The following is a 21316-nucleotide window of genomic DNA, read 5'->3' on the forward strand; positions in this document are numbered from 1 at the left end:
TTTTGAGTTCTTTGGGAATAGTCTTTCACATCTGATTCATTTTAAAGAGTCATCCAAGCAAAATTTACATAAGGTTTCTATAAATATCTGCTCAATAAATTTTAAGAAATGATTGCATGAATAAATGATTTAAATATCTTGGGGTTCACCATTTTAAAAGCCTGTTTTATAAAACACTTGATAAGTAGCTTTGCACCTAACTTCTTGCTACTATAACCTTTGTTAGTTCTGTTTACAAAATAACATACATCTTTAAAATCTACCATTTGCCAACATGTCCTATCCAAATTATGGAACTATTTAAAGTCATCAAAGTCTTTAAAAAGGAATAATGGTGGAAATGCATGGTTAGACTTCCCTCCTGCAGATAAAAAAAGAAAACGTAAAATAAATATTTTTTAAAAGACTAAAGCATTAAGAATAACCCAAACCAGGCAGATACTGGAGTGGAGTCTACCCTGGAAAGATAGAAAAACCAGCAGTAAGATTTGTGAGTTCATAGCCTTTTGACTAGGCTACACCCCAATCCAAGTATCTCAAGCAACAGAGAACTGCAGCCTTACTAGCTAAGAGTGTCAGAGGAGAGAGAAGACAGATGGTAGAGCAGATGCAGAGATAGGAGGAAACCCTACAAAGGAGAGATACAGAAGAGGTGAACTCCTACTCCTGAACTATGCATGCGCGGAGACCCCAGCGGCCCCATGAGAAAACAGCAGCTACAACCTTCAGTAACAGAGCAAGATTCCAGCTTCTGCCCACTGCAGGGGAGATGGAGTTTGGTATTTGAATCCAGACATGTTAACTGCTATGAGAATAAGAATCAATACTCTTCAGAGGCACAGAACAGAATCCATACTCTATAACACATTATTACATCCAAAAATCAATTAGAAATCATGATATTAAAGAAACAGGAAAATTGAAGATAAAAAGTCGTGAAAAAAATCACCTCAAATGACCTAGATGCTGCTATTAGCAGACAAGATTTTAAAGGAACAATCACAAATATATTCAAGAACTAAAAAGAACACATCCTTTTCATGAATTAACAGATTGGGGAGTCTCAGGAGAGAAATAGAAACTGTAAAAAATATAAGTTCCACACAAAAACCTGCATGCAGATATTTATAAAAGCTTTATTCATAATCAGCAAAACTTGAAAACAACCAAGATGTCCTTTCAGTAGATGAATGGATAAATAAACTGTGGTATATCCGGACAATGGATTATTTAGTGCAAAAATAAATAAGCTATCAAAACTTGAAGAGACATGGAGGAACCATACATGCATATTACAAAGTGAAAGAAGCCAGTGTGTAAAGATTACACACTGTATGATTTCAAGTATATGACATTCTGGAAAAGGCAAACTATGGATACAGTAGAAAGATCAGTGTTTGCCAGGGGTTAGGGGAAGGGTGGGGATGACTAGGTGGATTTTTAGGGCCATAAAGATATTTTGTATGATATTGTCATGGTGGATTCATGTCATTACACATTTGTTTGAACCCATAGAATGCTCAGCACCAGTAGTGAGCCATGATGCAAACTATGGACTCTGAGAGCTTATGATGTGTCCGTTGTAATGAACACATTGCTCTAGTGGGGAGTGGGGGAGGCTGTGCGAGTTTCAGGCAAGGATCATATGAGCAATCCTTCTACTTTCCTCTCGGTTTTTCTGTGAACCTAAAACTCCTTTAAAACACTCAAGTCTTTTTAAAAATGCAAATTCTAGAGCTCGAAAATACAACTAAACTGAAATTTTTATGGGTTTGGCTTAGTAACAGATTATAAAGGCAGAAGATCCAGTGAAATCATTCAACCTCAAGAAATGAAAGAACAATTATTAAAGAAATATGACCAGAAGCTCAGGCTTCTATTGGATGGTGACATTTATACATATAATATGCATAGCATATATATACATATAATAACATATGCACATGTAATACAATTAGAGTCTCAGGAGAGAAGAGAAAATGGTGCAAAAGAAAAAAATGGAAAAAATGCTGACTGAAAACTCCCCAAATTTGGTTAAAAAACTTTAACAAAAGGAGGCATGCTGTTTGAATAAAGCATTTGTAGTAATGCAAATATCAAGACTTTAGTATTTATCATAAGCCCCAAAATATTGAGACATTTAGGCTTCAAAGGCAAAATAACTAGTTTTGCCTTAACTTAAAAGTTGATTCCTTCCTATTAAAATGAAGTAAGAGATTAAAGATGGCGGCATGAGAGGAGAGACAGAGGCTTCCTCCTAAAACTGGATACAATTAGAAAATTTAATTGGTGCAGCTAATCCTGAGAGAGCAACAGGAAAGAGGATGGGTCAGACTGCACACACCTGGAGGAAAGAGCAGACCTCAGCGAACGGGGTAACGTACCAGAGCTGTGGCTCCGCGGGACCTGAGCCCCTCCCCCACCCCAGCTCATTGGCAGGAGGAAGAGAAACAGAGCAGAGAGGGAGTGGAAGGCTTGGGACTGCTGAATACCTGGCTCCGGAGATCTGCACTGGGAGCACAAACCTACATTTAACGGTGCTTTCATGAGACTCGCATGACTAACGGGTTGGAAAGTTAATACAGGCAGAGTTCCTGGAGAGATTGGAATTCCAGCTGCTTGTGGAAAGCAGGGATCCATATCTGGCTGCTCTGGGACAAAAACTTATACCTGTGTGCTCTGCCCACTGGCTCAGGCAGTGGAGACAGGCACAGCAGCCAGGAGGTGGGGAACAGCTCTTTCCTACCCCCAGGCACCAGTACCGCTCCCCTGTGACCCCCGACATTGCTTCTGGGGCTCAGCAGCTCCAGAATAGAGCTTCTGGACACTAGAGGGCGCCATATACAAACATGAAACGCCAAAGGAACCTTGTCCAGAGTAAAATTGTTAATACAACTCCCGAGAAAGATTTAAATGATATGGACCTCGTGACTCTTCCTGAAAGGGAGTTCAAAATAAAAATAATCAACATCCTAATAGAGGTACAGAAAGACATCCAAGAACTCAGGAATGAATTCAGGTCAGAGATCCAATCGTTAAAGAACATGATGGAGGGTATTAAAAGCAGGTTGGGTACGGTGGAGGAGACAATAAATGAAATAGAAACTAGAGAAGAGGAATACAAAGAAGCTGAGGCACAGAGAGGAAAAATGATCTCTAAAAATGAAAGAATATTGAGAGAGAACTGTGTGACCAATCCAAGCAGAACAATATTCGCATTATAGGGATACCAGAAGAAGAAGAGAGAGAGAAAGGGATAGAAAGTGTCTTTGAGGAGGTAGTTGCTGAAAACTTCCCCAGTCTGGGCAAGGACATAGTCTGTCAGGCCATGGAGATCCACAGATTCCCCCAACACAAGGGACCCAAGGAAGACAACACCAAGACACATAGTGATTAAAATGGGAAAGATCAAGGGTAAGGAGAGACTGTTAAAAGCAGCCAGAGGCAGAAATAAGATCACATACAAAGGAAATCCCATCAGACTAACATCAGACTTCTCAGCAGAAACCTTACATGCCAGAAGGGAGTGGCATGATGTATTAAATGCCATGAAGCAGAAGGGCCTGGAACCAAGATTACTTTTTCCAGCAAGATTATCATTTAAATTTGAAGGAGGGATTAAACAATTTCCAGATAAGCAAAAGCTGAGAGAGTTTACCTCCCACAAACCATCTCTGCAGTCTATTTTGGAGGGACTGCTATAGATGGAAGTGTTCCTAGGGTTGGATAGCTGTCACCAGAGGTAGTAAAATCACGGTAGGGAGGGTGGAGCTGCTGGTTGTGAGGCAAATGCAAAATTAAATTGACTATACCCAAAGTCAATCAAGGGATGGACAAAAAGTACAGAATTTGATACCTAATATATAAAGAATGAAAGAGGAAGAAAAAGGAGGAGAAATAGAAAAGAACCCTTAGATTGTGTTTGTAACAGCATACTAAGTGAGTTAAGTTAGACTCTTAGATAGTAAGGAAAGTAATCTGGAACCTTTGGTAACCACGAATCTAAAGCCTGAAATGACAATAAGTACATACCTATCGATAATACCTAACCCTAAATGTAAATGGACTGAATGCACCAATCAAAAGACATAGAGTAATAGAATGGATAAAAAAGCAAGACCCATCTATATGCTGCTTACAAGAGACTCACCTCAAACCCAAAGACATGCACAGACTAAAAGTCAAGGGATGGAAAAAGATATTTCATGCAAACAATAGGGAGAAAAAAGTACGTGTTGCAGTACTAGTATCAGACAAAATAGACTTCAAAACAAAGAAAGTCACAAGAGATAAAGAAGGACATTACATAATGATAAAGGGCTCAGTCCAACAAGAGGATATAACCATTATAAATATATATGCACCCAACACAGGAGCACCACCATATGTGAAACAAATACTAACAGAACTAAAGGAGGAAACAGACTGCAATACATTCATTTTAGGAGACTTCAACACACCATTCATTCCAAAGGACAGATCCACCAGACATAAAATAAGTAAGGACACAGAGGTACTGAACAACACACTAGAACAGATGGACCTAATAGACATCTACAGAACTCTACACCCAAAAGCAACAGGATACACATTCTTCTCAAGTGCACATGGAACATTCTCCAGAATAGACCACATACTAGGCCACAAAAAGATCCTCAGTAAATTCAAAAAGATTGAAACCCTACCAACCAACTTTTCAGACCACAAAGGTATAATACTAGAAATAAATTGTACCAAGAAAGCAAAAAGGCTCACAAACACATGGAGGCTTAACAACACGCTTATAAATAGTCAATGGATCAATGACCAAATTAAAATGGAGATCCAGCAATATGTGGAAATAACTGACAACAACACAAAGCCCCAATTTCTGTGGGACGCAGCGAAAGCAGTCCTAAGAGGAAAGTATATAGCAATCCAGGCATATTTAAAGAAGGAAGAACAAACCCAAATGAACAGTCTAATCTCACAATTATAAAAATTGGAAAAAGAAGAACAAGTGAGGCCTAAAGTCAGCAGAAGGAGGGACATAATAAAGATCAGAGAAGAAATAAACAAAATTGAGAAGAATAAAACAATAGAAAAGATCAATGAAACCAAGAGCTGGTTCTTTGAGAAAATAAACAAAATAGATAAGCCTCTAGCCAGACTTATTAAGAGAAAAAGAGAATCAACACACATCAACAAAATCAGAAATGAGAAAGGAAACATCACGGCGGACCCAACAGAAATACAAAGAATTATTAGAGACTACTGAAAACCTATATGCTAAGAAGCTGGGAAAACCTAGAAGAAATGGACAACTTCCTAGAAAAATACAACCTTCCAAAACTGACCAAGGAAGAAACACAAAATCTAAACAAACCAATGACCAGCAAAAAAATTGAAGCGGTAATCAAAAAACTACCCAAGAAATAAACACCAGGGCCAGATGGATTTACCTCGGAATTTTATCAGACATACAGATAAGATATAATACCCATTCTCCTTAAATTTTTCCAACAAATAGAAGAGGAGGGAATACTCCCAAACTCATTCTATGAAGCCAACATCACCCTAATACCAAAACCAGGCAAAGACCCCACCAAAAAAGAAAATTACAGACCAATATCCCTGATGAATGTAGATGCAAAAATATTCAATAAAATATTAGCAAACCGAATTCAAAAATATATCAAAAGGATTGTACACCATGACCAAGTGGGATTCATCCCAGGGATGCAAGGGATGGTACAACATTCGAAAATTCATCAACATCATCCACCACATAAACAAAAAGAAAGACAAAAACCACATGATCTTCTCCATAGATGCTGAAAAAACATTTGACAAAATTCAACATTCATTCATGATAAAAACTCTCAGCAAAATGGGTATAGAGGGCAATTACCTCAACATAATAAAGGCCATATACGATAAACCCACAGCCAACATCATACTTAACAGCGAGAAGCTGATAGCTTTTCCTCTGAGATTGGGAACTCGACAGGGATGCCCACTCTCTCCACTGTTATTCAACATAGTACTGGAGGTCCTAGCCATGGCAATTAGACAAAACAAAGAAATACAAGGAATCCAGATGGGTAAAGAAGAAGTTAAACTGTCACTATTTGCAGATGACATGATATTGTACATAAAAAACCCTAAAGACTCCACTCCAAAACTACTAGAACTGATATCAGAATACAGTAAAGTTGCAGGATACAAAATTAACACACAGAAATCTGTGGCTTTCCTATACACTAACAATAAGCCAATAGAAAGAGAAATCAGGAAAACAATTCCATTCACAATTGCATCAAAAAGAATAAAATACCTAGGAATAAACCTAACCAAAGAAGTGAAAGACCTATACCCTGAAAACTATAAGACACTCTTAAGAGAAATTAAAGAGGACGCTAACAAATGGAAACTCATCCCATGCTCTTGGCTAGGAAGAATTAATAAAGTCAAAATGGCCATCCTGCCCAAAGCAATATACAGATTTGATGCAATCCCTATCAAATTACCAACAACATTCTTCAACCAACTGGAACAAATAGTTCAAAAATTCATATGGAAACACCAAAGACCCCGAATAGCCAAAGCAATCCTGAGAAAGAAGAATAAAGTGGCAGGGATCTCACTCCCCAACTTCAAGCTCTACTACAAAGCCATAGTAATCAAAACAATTTGGTACTGGCACAAGAATAGAGCCACAGACCAGTGGAACAGATTAGAAACTCCAGACATTAACCCAAACATATATGGTCAATTAATATTAGATAAAGGAGTCATGGACATACAATGGGGAAATGACAGTCTCTTCAACAGATGGTGCTGGCAAAACTGAACAGCTACATGTGAGAGAATGAAACTGGATCATTGTCTAACCCCATACACAAAAATAAATTCAAAATGGATCAAAGACCTGAATGTAAGTCATGAAACCATAAAACTCTTGGAACAAAACATAGGCAAAAATCTCTTGGACATAAACATTAGCGACTTCTTCATGAACATATCTCCCTGGGCAAGGAAAACAAAAGAAAAAATGAACAAGTGGGACTATGTCAAGCTGAAAAGCTTCTGTACAGCAAAGAACACCATCAATAGAACAAAAAGGTACCCTACTGTATGGGAGAATATATTCATAAATGACAGCTCCGATAAAGGTTTGACATCCAAAATATATAAAGAGCTCACGCACCTCAACAAACAAAAAGCAAATAATCCAATTAAAAAATGGGCAGAGGAGCTGAACAGACAGTTCTCCAAAGAAGAAATTTCAGATGGCCAACAGACACATGAAAAGATGTTCCACATCGCTAGTTATCAGAGAAATGCAAATTAAAACCACAATGAGATATCACCTCACACCAGTAAGGATGGCTGCCATCCAAAAGACAAACAACAACAAATGTTGGTGAGGTTGTGGAGAAAGGGGATCCCTCCTACACTGCTGGTGGCAATGTAAATTAGTTCAACCATTGTGGAAAGCAGTATGGAGGTTCCTCAAAATGCTCAAAATGGACTTACCATTTGACCCAGGAATTCCACTTCTCGGAATTTGCCCCAAGAATGCAGCACTCCAGTTTGAAAAAGACAGATGCACCCCTATGTTTATCATAGCACTATTTTCTATAGCCAAGAATTGGAAGCAACCTAAGTGTCCATCAGTAGATGAATGGATAAAGAAGATGTGGTACATATACACAATGGAATATTATTCAACCATAAGAGGAAAACAAATCCTACCATTTGCAACAACATGGATGGAGCTAGAGGGTATTAAGCTCAGTGAAATAAGCCAGGCAGAGAAAGACAAGTACCAAATGATTTCACTCATCTGTGGAGTATAAGAACAAAAGAAAACTGAAGGAACAAAACAGTACCAGAATCACAGAACCCAAGAATGGACTAACAGTTACCAAAGGGGAAGAGACTGGGGAGAATGGGAGGGTAGGGAGGGATAAGGGTGGGGAAGAAGAAAGGGGGTATTATGATTAGCATGTATAATGTGGGGGTGGGGGAAAAGGGAGGGCTTTGCAACACAGAGAAGACAAGTAGTGATTCTACAACATCTTACTATGCTGATGGACAGGGACTGTAATGGGGTTTGTGGAGGGGACTTGGGGTAGGGGAGAGCCTAGTAAACATAATGTTCTTCATGTAATTGTAGATTAATGATAACAAAATAAAAAAATCAAATAAAATAAAATGAAGTAAGAATTACCTTTTAATGTCTTAAATCATTGCACCTGATCAAAAAATAAATCATTTCAATAAGTGAGCAAAAAGCATGAAATATGTACACACTATTTGCCATGTCACTATCCTGCTTAGAGTATAGCTATTTTATTTATTAATAAAACAATACAGTGTGTTTTCTTCATAATTGTTTAAGACTCAGGTCAGACATAAGACCAATAGAATAAAGAATTAAAAACTTTACTCTCATCACTGAACTGGCTGAATTGGATTAAATGATTATTCTCTTTAAGTCTGCAACATCGTTTCTTCCTAATATATCACTTTCTGTTTTTCAGCACAATGCCTATCATCATAGTTTCATAATATAAAGGAAAACAGTGAATATATATTGAAATTCTTTAAACTACCATAAGCAAATCAAAAATATTTGTAAAGAAAAACAAAAAAAAATGAGTGCTCTAAAGTCAAAATAAATAAAAATATTAACATGATTCAACTTAATTCAACAAATGTTTTTTGGGAGCCTACAATGTGCCAGTGCTGTTTTAACTATAAGGTGTTTCATGACACTACAGTATGTGTTTCAATAGAGTATGGTTTTATATACCTCTTTTTAAATGTTATCCAAGCCAACTAAGGAAAAACACTGGCAAGATTCAAAAGAATATCCCAAGAAGACAATAGAAAACAGCCCAGCAATATTGCCCCAAATTAAAGACATGAAACCTCACTGTTTCAAAAACCAGCTCTTAGTTACCAATTTGATTCATGGACTTCGCCATCTACCAGCCAAGAGTAGGCAGCAGAATTGCCACTGATAAATGAGCTGTCAGCTTTATTTGCCATCTTTTTAAAAAAGATTTTTAATTTTCCTCCCACTTTCCAGGGCCATACCCCTTGTGATTCATATATTTAAGAACAACAAGAGCAAAATCTGAAGAAGAAAAGTTGTGGGCATGTTACAAAAGATTAAACACTGGCGTTGAGGGCTCACTCTGCTGGGAAGTTGTTCCCCTGAGTCAAGCAAACCTGGGAGAGCATAGATGTGCAGCAGGCCGCGTGGAGGGTGCCCGGGAACGTGGTGAGCATCTCTGGGGGCATATCACCTTCCCCACGAAACATTCCACCAGGTGTGTTTCTCATCCAAGCTAATGTCATTTATCTTATCTGCTAACAAGATACATCAAATATTGCCAAACCTCAGTACATCCCTTGAGCATTTGATTCCAAAGGGTAATTTTTTTTTCCTTCTTTAGATACTCAATTTTGTTGGTCTTTCTATTTCTATATAAACTATAGCTGGGTGAGCACATAAAGAAATAACTAATTCAGGATTGGGGCATCAGAGAAGGTTTTTGAAGGAAAGGAAATTTGAGGCAAAAAGGAAAAAATGAGCAAAAATTACCCATACCAGGGGAGGAAAGAATATTTCAGATAAAAGAAACACATGTACAATGTTTCCAAAATGAGGCATAATATGCCCTATTCAAGAAAAACAAACAAAATTCCTTGGGCCTGGAGTATTATGTCCATGAATACAGGAGTTCTGAGGGATGAGACCAAGAGTAACAGGTGTGGACCATGCACGCAGAGGAAATTCCGCAGAACTGCTGGCAAGAGGGACAGAAACAACAGCATTATGATCATCGGGCCAGGACTGCTTTTTTGAAAGACCTCCCTGGTGCAGCCCTGAGTATGTTATGAGAGACACATCAGAGCAGCAGTTACAGGTCATGAATTAGGAGACTTGACACAATCTCACTGAGGCATGATGTTGTCAAGCGTTACATTAATAGCGATGGAGATGGACAAAGATGGGCATGTTCAGGAAGTATTTAGAAGCTCGAAACAACAGATTCAGTAAGTGAGGGCAGGAAAAGAGAGTGAAATCAGAGGTCATGGCCAGGACTTTTGGCAGGGACAATTGACCAAAAGGACATTCATCCACTGACTTCAGAGGGAAGACCTGGTTTGTGGGGTAATAGGAAAGGTTGGATCTGGCTTGCCTGAATATGAAGTGGTGGGGGGGTTGGGGCGGCAGTAACGCAGAGAGTTCCAGTCTCAGTTGAGTCTGATGGTCAGGAACTGTCATTAGGAAAGATGCAAAATGAAGCCATGGGGGTGGACGGCATCATCCATGAAGTGAGAGGTGAGGCTTGCCCAGGGATAAAGACTCCATAAAATAAACTGGATAGTGATCAAAACAATATGGAAATTTTGTCACAGGCTCCCAAAGAGGAGAGAGGATCAGTAGGGCCAATTCCTGCACACCATGCAACCTTCCAGTATTTCTTCTAGGATTTTGATTAAAATGTTGAATGACAAATGGATAAGAATGAACCCTGCTCCCAACCTTCCAATCTGCTATCAATATCTTTTCAATCTGTTGTTAATCAAGATCATTTAATGTACAGTGGTAGAAACTTCTAGAAGTCATCACCAATCTCTATTTCATGTGCCTACAAAGTTATCACAGTAAATTGCTAAATGCCCCCAAAAGTTCTATCACATGGTGTTTCTGTCACCTCTTAGACTGGCTTCTACTTCTAGTAACAACGCCACGTATCACAAGATAAATGGGGCTAAGTTGACATGAATTGATCTCACTGATCCCATCCTGGATCCTGGTGAGCACTTTATGTTGTTGTCAACTGGAAACTCAGGGATCATCACTGTAAGTATTGCTAGGTTCCCCAAACCTGCCCAAACTAGCAACATTCTCTAACCCCATCAGCACACAATGCAAAGACTACAGGACACAGTTCAATGCCTGGAGATGTGTGATGTCACCCTCTTTATGGTACATAAATCAACAAAGTCTTGTGTGTGAGAAAGCATGGGTTTTAGAGCCAATGGTGAGTTGAAATCCTGGACCCACCTCTCTGTGTGACCCAAGGTAAGCTATGAATTTTTAAAGCATTAGTTTCAGCATTTATTAAGTGAAGACAAAAACATCTCTTTCACAGAGCTGTGATGAAGACTAAATGATGCAATGCATGCACATGGCTTCGCAACTTGCTGGCCAATAACAGACACTGAAACAAGGCCAGCTGTCCCCTGGCCTTGGCACCTCGAAACACATTGGTTCTATCACCTTCTCACTTGTATCAGTTTCATAGTCCTACTATGAAAATCAAACTCAGGTTATTCATTCAAAATGCACAAAATGGGGAATGATTAGTCACAGAGTCCAGGGCTGAGAAAGGGCAAAAGTAGATATTTTACTATTTGTAAATACAGGTAGGATTATGACAGAACAGAGGAACAGTGAGCTCAGGTGGTTGAACTCTTGTGTTTATTAGGGACAGCCTTTGATATTTGTATAAAGGGAAGCAGAATCCTGGCAGGCTCCATGACAAGTGTAATAAGGATGGTGTGTGGGAGGGTGTTCAGATACAGGTAGAGACAGCAGCTGGGTCTAAAAGTCTGTTTGTGAGGAAACAGAGCCACTTGTAAAGGATCCCAGGAGAGAATGGCTGGGGACTTCTAGAGTGTTACCCAGCGACTCAGCATCTCTGTATTCTGAATTACAGAGTTGCACTAACACATTTACTGAAAATCTGTACTGTGGAGCCCAGAGGCTCATAAGGTAAGGACTCCACTGCAGAACTGGATAAATAAGACACACTCACAAGTGAACAAAGCATTATATGGCCAGGATCATGGCAGGATATAGGGAATGAGGCCCCTGGCATTGGGCAACCGGGTGTGTTGGCCCCAGTGTGGACTTTCTGTGGAAACTGGCTGAACCAGTTATTTTACAAGTCACTTAACTTCCTTAGGCTTCAAGGTCCTTGTAATTGAGTGGGGATATTGAGATAATTCAGGGAGATGTTTTAAATGCTTTGCCAGGCATATAGAACAGCAGTCGATAAGAGGTAGTTATTTTCAGCATTATTGGTGGCTTTGGGTAATTCACTTCACCCCTGAACACTAGTTCTGTCATCTATAATGCTGGAAGAGTGGACAGAAATAGCTAAAATCTCCCATTGCTCCTAAAAATCAATGAATGATACAAATGAGGAGACATGTACCTCCAAGCAGCAAGTGTCTCCAAGGGTGACTGACATCCCAGAGGGCTCCATGGCAGACTCAGGCTTCACTCTAGGGCTTGGACCCTTGAAGTTCCCTGGCAAGTGCCTCACTGTGGAGGCAGCGAGTGATCCACAACGAGAACTGAGAGATGAGGCTGGAAAAGTGGACGGTGGTTACCTAAGAAACATATGCCTGCTAAGTGATGGACTTAGAATTTATCTCATAGGAAACAGGGAGCCACTGAAGGTTTAAGACGGGGAAGCAATATGGCTGATTTCACAGTCAATTTTTCTATGGTATGCAGAAAAGATTGGTGAGAGGTACAGATTCTAAAGAAAACTAATTAGGAGGAAATTGTAACCCTTCAGACCCCCAAAACAAGGCTCTGAACTAAAGCGGGGGCAACTTGCATGGGAGACAAAGGACAGGGCAGATGGTCCTCAGAGGACCTGAATGAGGACTGACAAGTGACCCCATCCAGCAGGGCACGTGGACGCTCAGTCCCAGCACACGTCTTCATGTATGGGAGCTTCTTCTGCACATCTGGACAAGGCTGCACATGTCTGAATCTTGCTAATGGTGACAAACACCAATAAGTATGTCTTTGCTCTGGTTCTTTTCTTGTCTTAAAAATAAACCATGATTGACATCGGGGTCTTAGACTTCAAAGGGACACAGCTGAGAAGGGAACAAACAAAAACTGCGAGCTCTGCGATTTCATCTAGCGTGAGAATGATTTTTCAAAACCATTTCTTACCCTATTCTGTTTCCTGTCTCATTTGAAAGCATCCCCAGCAACTGCTACTGCATGTGCAAGGGCGAAGGTGCCATCGAGGGAGGGAGGGCCATGCAGGCATAGACGGCCGCCCAGAGCAGCCTTTTCCTGTGGCAAAAGCAAATGCTGATGCCATTCTAATGTCTGGTGAAGAAAATATTGGAAAAAATGGCATAATTAGTGAAAAAATTGAAATTTAGATGCTTGAAGGTCATAGGCTTTGTGGTGGCAGTCACAGAATGCTACAAAGGTCAACATTGAAAAATATAAGATTCTCCTCTTGACCTTCTCTGGTTATAGAGTAATCAGAAGATAAAACATCAATAAATTCTTCCATCAGCCTTGTACAGGGAACGTAAACCTTAATGTTATCTGCTATCTGGGTTGTACAAACTTGAGTGAATTGCAGAAAGTTGGGTCCCAGGCAGGGAAGCACAGCTGCAGACGTCGGTCCCATGAACGTCTGCCCATCAGTTACTCTCTTGGTGCAATAGGGGAGAGACGAATTACAATTTGGTCTTTTTCTATTCTTTAAATGAAAGGGGGAAGCAAAAGGGCAGGTAGTCATGTGGGGTCAGCTGAGACAATCTATCTGCAAACATAGGCGGGCATTTCATTCGGGAGAATTACCTCTCACCCAAGGCTGCTGATGGCAGGCAAAGCCAGGCTTCACAGAGTTCCCTCTAGACAGACACGGCCTCCCCTTGCCTCCAGGGCCTCCTGCCTCCATCCAGTCTGTTGTTAGGGCCAAGAGTCAGGGCTTCAATGGACAAAGGGAAACTGACACAGACACAGTAACCCGAAGGTTTACTAATACCCTTTCTTTCCTTTTGGGACATTTCTGCTTCTGCGAAGCCTTGTCTAGCCAGGTTCCCCCACTTCCTCTGAACCTTTGCATCACTGGATGCTTGACATTTATTATGGAGTGTCTTCTGACATCTACTTTGTTTTGTTGTTTTTTTATTTAATGTTTCCTAACATCTCAGAGTTGAAAGAGATACCTAGGAGTTTCACCCCAGCTTCTCTTTTCACATTTTAATGTGCTGTCTGGCTTCCATGCATGAGAAGACCCCCCAGAGACAGGCATCTCAGTGCTGCAGAGGCAGACCTTTCCATCCCAGGACAGATAGGACCCTTGGGAAATTAGAATCTTTGGAACACACCGCATCTGTTCCTGATGGGGAGTGTAAATTTTGAAATATCTGGAAGGCAGCTAAACAAAACATATAAAGCTCTTTGATAGTGTTCATATCCTTTGACTCAAAAATTCCACTTTTAGGAATTTATTCTAAAATATTAACATGGGTGGTCCCAGTCATATGATGGAAGCAGTTTGTACAGGTATGAGAGCTGGCTGCATGCATCTCACCTCTCCCAACATCACATTCAGGGCCAGCATGCTGTTAGCTTGCAATTGATCAGGATAGAAGTATACATGCACATACACGTCAGAAAATCAGCAAATACCACAATTGGGGCTTTTCCTCCCCTGGGGCTCCAGAAGGCATTTTTGGCACACCACTTGGTGGGCCCAAATGTTGAACTAAAGTGTATTTATTGCAGAATGTTATAGATGAAGTAGAGAGAAAAAGATGAAACATGACTTCAATGTACATACTCCTGCACCATTTAAATGAAGGATGGTACATCCATATTATGGAATATTATGCGACCCTCAAAAGAATAAGAAGTAGAAACGAGGAAATATGTGTATGCTTTTAGTAAAAAGTAACAGCAAGTTACAAAAGAGTGGCCCATAATAGAATCCCATTTTTGATGCAAGGGGTGTGGGAAGAGAAAGAAATAAGGAAGGACATTTAATTGGATAGTGGGATGGTGGATATTTTTTGTTTATCTTTCACAATGAACATATATGTCTTTTGCAATATTAAAACAATAGAGATTAATTTTCAAAGACCTATCTAGTTCCCCATTTGTGCCCATGCTGAACTACACAGGTTTGTTGTTTGATAGACTTTTCCTAGGGAAGAATTGCTGAAGGACTCTGTGAGCGGGTCACCAGGCTAAGAAGACCGTGAGAAACACAAAACTAGCCAGGGACAGAGCACGGTGCTCTGCTTTGCCCCCTCCCCAAGTTCTCCACTGAAATTTTACACTAGTTTAAACAAAACTCACACAAAACCCAGAGGATAACGAACAAAACATGAGGTAAATAGTCTAATCAAACAATGAAATATGATTTTTCACTGAAAATTGGCGGTCCTTACTGCATTTATGAGCACCAGCACAGCCGAGTGGACGCCAGCCCTTTCCCCACTTTGTCTCCGAGCCTCCTCTCTTCTGAATGCGCTGTCTCTGCACCTTGTTTATGGGAGCTTAGGTGCGCAGGCTCTCCCGAGGCACACAGCAGGGCAGCATCCTCGGGCCGTGGGGCTGACGTCACCGTGCAGAGGTCCTCCCGGCTCCACCTGCAGGCAGTCTGGCCCCAAGCGCTGCCCTGCTTGGATGCTCACTGCTCAGGAGGCCCAGGAAGGCCACTGCCCAGCACCTCCCTGATGCCGGGTGCACAGGGCAACCCTGAGAAGGCACGTGCGAGTTCCCGCTCTGCAGAGCCTGCATTAACGCTGTGCATCTGGCCTGGAGGGTGACTGGGCATCCCTCAGAGTGGCTTCTCACTGTGCCCGGGGAAGCTGCTGGCCTTGGCCTCCCACCTCATCCTTTCTCTGGGCAACTGCCTCCTGAGTTTGAAGAGAAAAGAGGGAACCAGAAGGGGGCTGTGTGGATGGATAGAAGCAGGGCTGTGCTGACTAAATCTTCCCCTTCCTTCTAGAACTCTCTTCCTGGTGGACCCAGAGTGAGAAGACGTTCTGAAAGCTCAACCTCAGGGCTTCTAATTCAGTCCTGGTGAGGGGCCTGGGTGGTGGGACGTATTTAATTTTCCCAAGTAATGCCGAGTTCAGAGACAGTCCCCCACACTCCCACTGGCACGTTGCTGAGAAACAGGAGTCCACCACTTCTGCTCCAGTTACCCTCCCCAGAGACCAGCAATCAGAGCACCCCGTGCACTTCAGTCCTGGGGCAGGCATTAGCCATACCCCGCGGTGCTCCCTGAATTATTCAGAGATCATCTTCTGGTTGCTGAGGGATTTCCAACCCCTCCTCCCTCCATTACCACCAACCTTTCTCTTTCAAAAGAGCCCAGTAAAGACATCTGTAAATGCTTCAAAGGGGGCAGCTCTGCAGCCAGCACAGGACACCATTACGGAATTCAAAAGGTCCTGGGAAGAGGCAGAACCATGGATTTGAAGGGGAATTTCTCATGAGGTGAAATCTTAGAGGCATGTGGTAAAATCTTCTGATGTGAACTCTTCAAAAGATTAAAGTGTTCAATCTCCCCCTGGCAGGGTGAGATGAGCTGCCAGAAACCCAGAGCAAGGAGAAAAAAATGTTCTTTGTGAGAGAAACTGTTTGATAAATTACCAGATATAATGGGTCCGATTCTTCCACCTTTAGATCAGGAAAATAAAAATCCTAATGCTATTTATGGAACAGTGGCCAAAAGAAATAACATCAAAAGATGGAAGGAAAGAGACACAAAACAGGGAAGGAATACTCACATGAAATGTCCTTCTTCTAAAAACTTTGCAAGATGAATTTTTCCCTCATAGACATGGTGCTAAGAGGTTAAATGACACAGTTAGACCAGAAAGCTTCCCATCAATGCTGTTCATAGATCGTAATGGTTCAAATGAGGACAAATTAAGGTTATCCAAAAAAGTAATGGTAAATACTGTAATTTCCAGTGTAAATTTTTTGCTATAAAAATGAAAAAGAATCATGTCTGCTCACACAGACTGCCTTCACCTCACTTTCTATGTTTGATTCTGGGGAAACAAGTAAGTGTAATTATCATTCCTTTAGCCATTCCAAGACCTTGCTGCCCAAACATATTGCAATTCCTATTTTCCTGCAGGACTCCACTACAGATGCAAATGTGTGTGCCCTGTCTGAATTCTCAGTCTGGCCCACCTCACTGACCAGGGAATAATCTGCCATAGAGGACCACCAAAAATTACAGTAAGTTGCCTGAATCATTTCAGGCCATGTTTATCAAGCAATCGCTTACAGTGAGTGAAGATTGGGGAAAATACAAAATTTGCACAAGGGCAGGGAGACGGTGGCTTTTAGCTTCATGTTTCATTGTAGGCTCGAATTCTCTCTCCCCTAAATCTAAATAGAAATAGCCACACTGCCTATATTGGAAGCATATTGGTAATATATGGAAATATTGGGGAGTCACCCATGAATATTTATCATTACTCTTAGACACTTAGATCTGTAATACAGAAACAAACATTTTGGCAATTGTTCTCTCAGTTGAAGAAGTTGGGTGCTCAAAACTCTTGCTAAGCAATTAGAGGACTATACTTTGGGGTCTCCACATCATTTTCTTCTTGCTTTTGATATTGCATATACATTCATGGCCTGGTGACCCAGAGTGTAGATTTTAGAATCAGAACTGAGTTTCAACCTCTCTCTATCAGACAGTATATCTAAGAGGGAGGATAGACCAAGAAAAATTTACTGGCTATATGATCTCAGTCAAATTACTTAACCTTGCTTAATCCCAACTGTCTCCTCTATAAAATGGGGATAATAGTTCGATGCTTCAGGAAATCAGAGACTCGGTGTTTTTTGTTTATTTTTATACTTCCTGTGCCAAAAAAAACAAATAAAATAAAAACAGTAATAAAAAATACCAAAACTGTGTAGAATGAATGAGTGAATTCTGATAAGGTTTAACCTGAGTAAGTGCAAGTAAATCCCTTCATGCATACTCATCCATAGTAATCACTCAGTTAATGCTGGTTATCACAGTTGTTAACTAAGTTAGACAATGAAACACTAAATGTATATCTTCATTATTTATATAATAGACATTTATTTTCCTGAAAGGAGCTATTTTTATACACAGAAAATTTGGCAAATTTACCAGGGCTGCCAACTAGCAAAGGAGTAGAATTATTGCCCCCTGGTGAGATAGCATATTGCCCTGGGAATAAATGAGGTAATCCACATGCTAACTCAGGACCTCAACAAAAGCTGGCTTTTATTTTCTTCCACTTTTGTCCCCATCTTCACCTGATGCTGGAACTTAGAAGGCGTCTAGAGATCACTGGGTTCAATTCTCTTCCTTTTACAGATGAGGCAGGTTATCCAGAGTTGCTCAGAACTTCACAACTAGCTTCTGACTTCTGGCTCTTTCCATTCAACTCATGCATGTGTGACTTATGTACTATGTACATATATGGCCCATGGGTAGTTGTGGGACAGATTTAAGATCACAAAGTCAAAAATGTCCGAATAGGAAAGGACATTAAACAGCACTTATCCCAAACCTTCTATTTTCCATTGGTGAGAGTGCTGCTAAGGGGCTTAAATGATCCTTCATGAATCTGCACTGGTCCCGTCACAGTTACTATCTAGTAATCAGCTATATTTATAAAAGATGCCAAACATAATAACTGATGAAAGCTTACAGTCTAAAATGGACGAATATCGAGAGTACCAAAACATTAGAGAATATATGAACTGAGAGAGCAGTATATCTGCATGGGAGGATAGAGCAAGAGCAACACTAGAAGGCACAAGTAAATTCCACTGCAGTAATCCTGGTAAGAAATGATGGGGCTTTGACTAAGCCATTACACTTGGACTGTAAGGGGATCAATATGGGGAGAAATTAAAGAGAGAGAATCAATGGGACTACATTATTTTCCTAGGGCTGCTGTAAAAAGTACCTCAAATGGATGGTTTAAAATTACCAAAATTTATGCCCTCACAGTTCTTGAGGCCAGCAGTCCATGATCAAGGTGTCAGCAGGGCCATGCTTGCTCTGAAGGCCTTTGGAGAAAAATCCTCCCTTGTCTCTATTGACTTCTGGTGGTGGCTGGCCGTCTGTGGCACTGCTTGGCTTATCACTGCAGCATTCCAATCTGTGCCTCTGTTGTCACCATGGTGTTCTTCTCTCTGAGTGTCTCTGTGTTCATGTCCTCTAAATATGAACCAGGATGACTTAATCTTAATTTAACTAATTCCATTTGTAAAAAGCCTATTTCCAAATAAGGCCACATTCTGAGGTTGCATGTTGGTGTGAATTTGAAGAAGGTGGGAGAAAGACACTATTCAGCCTAATATAGGGACTTATGACTAACAGGATAGGTAAAGTGGGGAAAAGAGAGTCTAGACTGACTCCTAAATTTCTGGTTTGAGAAATAGGTCGGATGGTAGAAGTTATGAGGATTGAAGATAATTCCATCAAATTGGTTTATTGTAGGCTGGAAGTGACTATGGGCCATCTCACAGTCAGTGGGGAGCAAGGCCTAGAGAGGGGTTCTGATGTCCCACTTAGCCCTGGACTAGTGAGAACCCCCAGATCTGAGGAAACCAGGAAAGCATGGACTCATATCACTACCCCATTTCTATTCCTGAGATCTTGATTCACATTCTTTCAAATGATGATTTATGTTCTCCTAGCTTTAAACAAAATGTATATAAGTGAGAAGGAGGCATAAAACACTGCCTTGATGGGGATTCATCCCCACCTGCAGCCCAGTGATAAAGATAAGAGCCAGGGGGGCCCTTGCAATCCTCTATTCCTCTTCTACCAAAAACCCATTCTCACAGTAAAACATGGACCACCTAATGTGTCCAATTATGATAAGCACACCCACATGCAGAGTAAGTTTTTGGCAAGAAGACAATTTGTACCACCTAAGCCCCAAGTAGTTCAAGTAGCTAAGATGAAAGTTTGCACAGAAAAAAACATTGAAAACACATAAAAGACTGAAAAGGCTATTTTGGAAGCTGGAAAGTAGATAAAAGTGTGAAAACCAATGGAGCAGAGAAAACAGAAGGCTGGGTGTCTAGGGAGAGGGAGCCATTAAAAGCAAGCTATAAGTAAAATAGAATGCAAGTTTCACAAAGTTCAGACACCAGGGAAAGGGAAAGAGAGGAAGTGAGGCAGGAGACTGGAAAGAGCCATCCAAAGAAAGCCAAAGAGAACAGAGACCTCCAGCTCCTCTCTTCCACCCCATTCTTCTAGGCAACTCCCCACCACCACCACCACCAGGAGGACACAAAATATATACTCTCTGGTGAAATTAGACTAGAGGTTATGTAGACTTAGTATACTAGATACAGTAGAAGGTTGAGAAGTAAAGCCAAGTCTTACTTGTTAAAGTAAAAGAAAAAGAGATGAGGCAAGGATTAGAAGAAACTTTTTAAAAAGTACATGAATAATATCCTCAGAGAGACAGGAAAATACTTTAAACCCTCAAAACAAAAATGGATTGCTTTAGAGAAGGAACATTGTAAAAATATCAAAGAGCTCTTAGAAATTAAATTATTAGATGATAAATTTTAAAAAATCGATGAAATGTTTGTAAGGTAAATTGAAGCAATTTCCTGAAAGTAAAACAAGAAAAAGTAAAAATGAGAAATAAGATAAAGACATACAATTAGGCAATCAAAGAGGTCCAACATCCATATAATAGGGGATCAAAAAGTGAGAGACTGGAGAAAATGGTGGGAAAGAAGTCAGAAAAGAAATAACACAAGAAAATTTCTCAGAATGAAAGGATAAGAATTTCCAGATTGAGACAATCCTTCAAGTGACCAGCACAAATAATTTACAGCTTAAAAGAAAACTCCATCAGGCCACCATGGATTAAAGAAGGCTCTAGAGGCTGCCAGATATTATAATAATAAAAAAATAATAATTATGAGTCAACATAATATGCTTCTCAAAAGCAACACTGGAAGAATTTTCTTCAAGTGGAGTAATTTCTTCAAATTCTGCAGAAAAATTATTTTTACATTGGAATTTCAGTTTAGGTAAACTTTCAGTTGAGGACAGATAAAAGATAGCTTCAGACTTGGAGTTCCCAAAAAGATGTTTCCCACACGGATTTTCTCAGAAAGCCAAAGTTCAATGGGTTACACCAATATACAAGAGAATAAACTAACAAAAAGATCCAAGAAGCAAAACATCATGTTTGGAAAAAAAGTATGAAAAATTCTCAAAATTCTGGGAAAGGGAAAGCACAGCATGGCAACTGTGCCTCAGACCTAGAGGACCTCGCTGCTGCTGAGCTCCAGGAATGGATTCCAGGGCTGATCTGAGAAAAATATGCAGCTCATGTCTTTGATTATGGAATAGAATTTTAATGATTGGTTGGAAAATTTGGAGAAGGATTGGTGACAGAGATATAGACAACTCATCAAGTCAATAGTGAAACAAATGCACATGAAAGGAATTGTAATCATATGTGAACAAAAGTCATATTAATG

This window comes from Manis pentadactyla, chromosome 12 (genome assembly GCF_030020395.1).
Source record: "Manis pentadactyla isolate mManPen7 chromosome 12, mManPen7.hap1, whole genome shotgun sequence".
Classification (NCBI taxonomy): domain Eukaryota; kingdom Metazoa; phylum Chordata; class Mammalia; order Pholidota; family Manidae; genus Manis; species Manis pentadactyla.